Source organism: Propithecus coquereli, unplaced genomic scaffold, assembly GCF_000956105.1.
Source record: "Propithecus coquereli isolate 6110/MARCELLA unplaced genomic scaffold, Pcoq_1.0 Scaffold416, whole genome shotgun sequence".
NCBI classification, from domain to species: Eukaryota; Metazoa; Chordata; class Mammalia; order Primates; family Indriidae; genus Propithecus; species Propithecus coquereli.
The window spans coordinates 2793279-2796438 of NW_012149908.1; positions in this window are offsets into that span (position 1 = coordinate 2793279).

Genomic DNA, 3160 nt, shown 5'->3' on the forward strand with positions numbered 1-3160 from the left:
GCCGGGAGGAATGTCCCCAGACTTCTGATTTCTTGTGTTTTGTGACAATGTTTTGCTGTCCACAAAACGTGGGAGGGGGAGGGAAGAGGAAGAGCTGAGAGAGTCAGGAGTGGTCGTTTTCAGCGGTCATCCCCTTTGTGGGATACCCTTGGGTCTTCCCCTAGCCCGGCTTCTTCCTCCGGCAGCCAGCATGAGAGGTGCAGGGATGAGGGCATCCTTCAGGGTGCGTGAGCCCAGCCCGCAGGTGGAAGAACAGGCCTTGCCGTCCCTACTGTGAGAGGACTGAGTTGCAGGGAGGCTTTTTAAGGTTCCCTCTCAACTGGAACATTCGCAGATTCTCGGATTGCAATTCCGGTGGCATTCCAGAGCCGAGCAGCCACCATGTGTTGTTACTGGTCCTTTGCTCCCCTTCTTTAAGTCAGGTTACTGCTACAACAGCACCTCCATTTTTGGCCAAATGAATATGATATCCCAGCCTTCCTCTGTGGCTCTCGCTGATTTGCTGTCTTACCTTGGAGGAAATCCATGCATTTGTAGCTTTCCAGAAAATGCAGGGCTTCCTTCCGCCCACGGTAAAAGATACTACAGGAACCTGCACATGTATCTGGCCATCTAACAGTACAAGGCAGCATTGGAGGTGTGTGTGTGTGTGTGTGTGTGTGTGTGTGTGTGTGTGTGTGTGTGTGTTTGTGTGTCTCTTCTCCTAACTGGATTGTCAGTTGCCTGGGGACAGTGGCTGCACCAGTGCTTTTAAGTATTCGGCAGGGCACCCAATGTTTGCTCTGTTAATTGCAAAAGTGTTCAGTGAATTCAGGCTGGTACTTCCCAAGTTAGGCAATGTAGAGATGTCGTTGCTGCCTTGGAGCACTGGATGGTGTATCAAAGTAGGGTGTTAGTATTCCTACTTCATTTCCACCTTCATCACTGTGGCATCAAAGAACACAATCCCACAATTGTCCTCATAGTTAAAACGATAGCATTTTTTAAATTATAAAAACAGTATTATTTGAGTGCTCACCATAAGCCAAGTTCCAAGGTAAATATTCACATACATTATCTGTTTCCATCCTTCCAATGGACTTCAGGGGTCAGTACCATTACTATTCCTACCTCCTGGTGAGGAAACGCAGCCGGCATAATAAGTGGTGGAGCTGGGATTTGAACAGATCAGCCTGATTCCAGACCCTGAGTTGTTACAAGTCTATCTTGATAACTCTGATAGCTCTGTTTTCTACCTTAATTACTTACAGTAAAGAAAATAAAAGTGCCCCTAGGCTAGCCAGGCAGGGACTTAGTTATCTCAAAGAAGTGGGGAAACATGAAACCACTATCCCTTCCAGAGAGTAATTAGAAAGAGAAAACATTATTAATATCCCCAGGGGTGTAATTAAAAAGTACTCATGAAACAAGCAGATGAAATTTCAGACTGTAAAGTTCAAACAGTTGTCGAGTTAAATCTTCTTGCACAGGGTCATTTGGAGTGGTTCAGTAAACCATAGCAATTAACCTTTGACTTCTCCTTGGTTGTCAGCTGGTGATATAACTTTGTAATGTATGTGCTTGTTTATTGGGCACAGTTCTTGCAAGATTTACCCTGAAGGTCTTCTCCTAACTCTGTTAAAAAAAAGAAAAAGAAAAAGAAAGAAAAAAAAAGACAGCACTCTCTAGGCCTTCTCTCTTTTCCTGTTGGTCCATGTAACAGGGCCGTTGAAAAGTCATATCATGGTTATTTTTTAAGAAGTAAACTGTGGGCAAGGTGAGTGGATAGTAGGAGAGTTGTGCTGTGCCAATAAACTAATCAGGTACCTTGAAAGTGATATATATTATTCCTTCAAGTGGTTTTTTTTTTATTTTTATTTTTTATTTGTTTATTTTTTTTGAGACAGAGCCTTGCTCTGTGGCCCTGGGTAGGGTGCAGCAGTGGCATCATCATAGCTCACTGCAGCCTCCAGCTCCTGGGCTCAAGCGATCCTCCCACCGCGGCCTCCCAGGGTGCTAGGATTACACGCGTGAGCCACTGAGTCCGGCCTCCTTCAAGTATTTTTTTTTTTTAACAAGTCTCAGCATATTCTGTAGATACTTGTTATTTTCCAGCCCAATAATTATACTTTTGCATTGATTGCGTTTGCACAACAAAAATGGATAGAGTGTTCTGGAAATAAGGCCAGTGGTGACATACTGAAATGCTTCATTTTATGGAAGATTAAACATCTTGTCATTTTTCCACAACTTTCATCGAAGTAGAGAGGTAGCCGTGAAGGGAGGAATTTAACCCTGGTGACCATGGCTGGTGGAGCCCATCTCACCTCACCGTTTTGTCATTTCCCTGGCTTGGCAAAACCTGTTTCCTCTGCACAGGAGGAGGCTGTGCGCGGGGCAAGGGAAGCGGAGTCCCTTGGAGTGGATTCGCACCGTCCGCCAGATTGAATCACATTCTTGCAGACCTTCTACATATCACGATTATGGTTACGATGACTCACAATTTAAAATTCCATTTACCACTCAGTCCTCCGGCACCACAGAGCATCCTGCCTCTGTCCAGTTGGCACTGATGACTTCTGATTGTTTTTTGTGTTATGTCTTTTACCAAAAAACTCAAAGCAAGTGGCGTCCAATTAGTGTTTGTAACATTAGGGTGAGTTGGAAAGGAGCAGTGTTCAGTTTATTCTCTCTGTTTCAAAGATTCAGTGAGAGTGGGTTGGGGGGCTCAATCTAGACATGCACGTGAGGTCAAAGTTGAAACCAGAAGTGGACAGAGATAGCCCAGTTCTTGTTTGCCCAGCTCTTCTTTCCTGTGGCCTAGTGTCCTCCTAACTGGGATCCAACAAAGGGTCTTCCTCTCATCCCTTCCTCTCTTGTACCTTTTAAGGCAGAAATGGGTGATTGAGAAAAAAATGGAAAAGTTTTTTTTTTTTTGAGACACAGTTTCACTCTGTTGCCCAGGCTAGAGTGCTGTAGCATCAGCCTAGCTCACAGCAACCTCAAACTCCTGGGCTCAAGCGATCCTCCTGCCTCAGCCTCCTGAGTAGCTGGGACTACAGGCACGAGCCACCATGCCTGGCTAATTTTTTCTATTTTTAGTTGCCTGGCTAATTTTTCGTAGAGATGGGGTCTCGCTCTTGCTCAGGCTGGTCTCGAACTCCTGAGCTCAAGCAGTCCT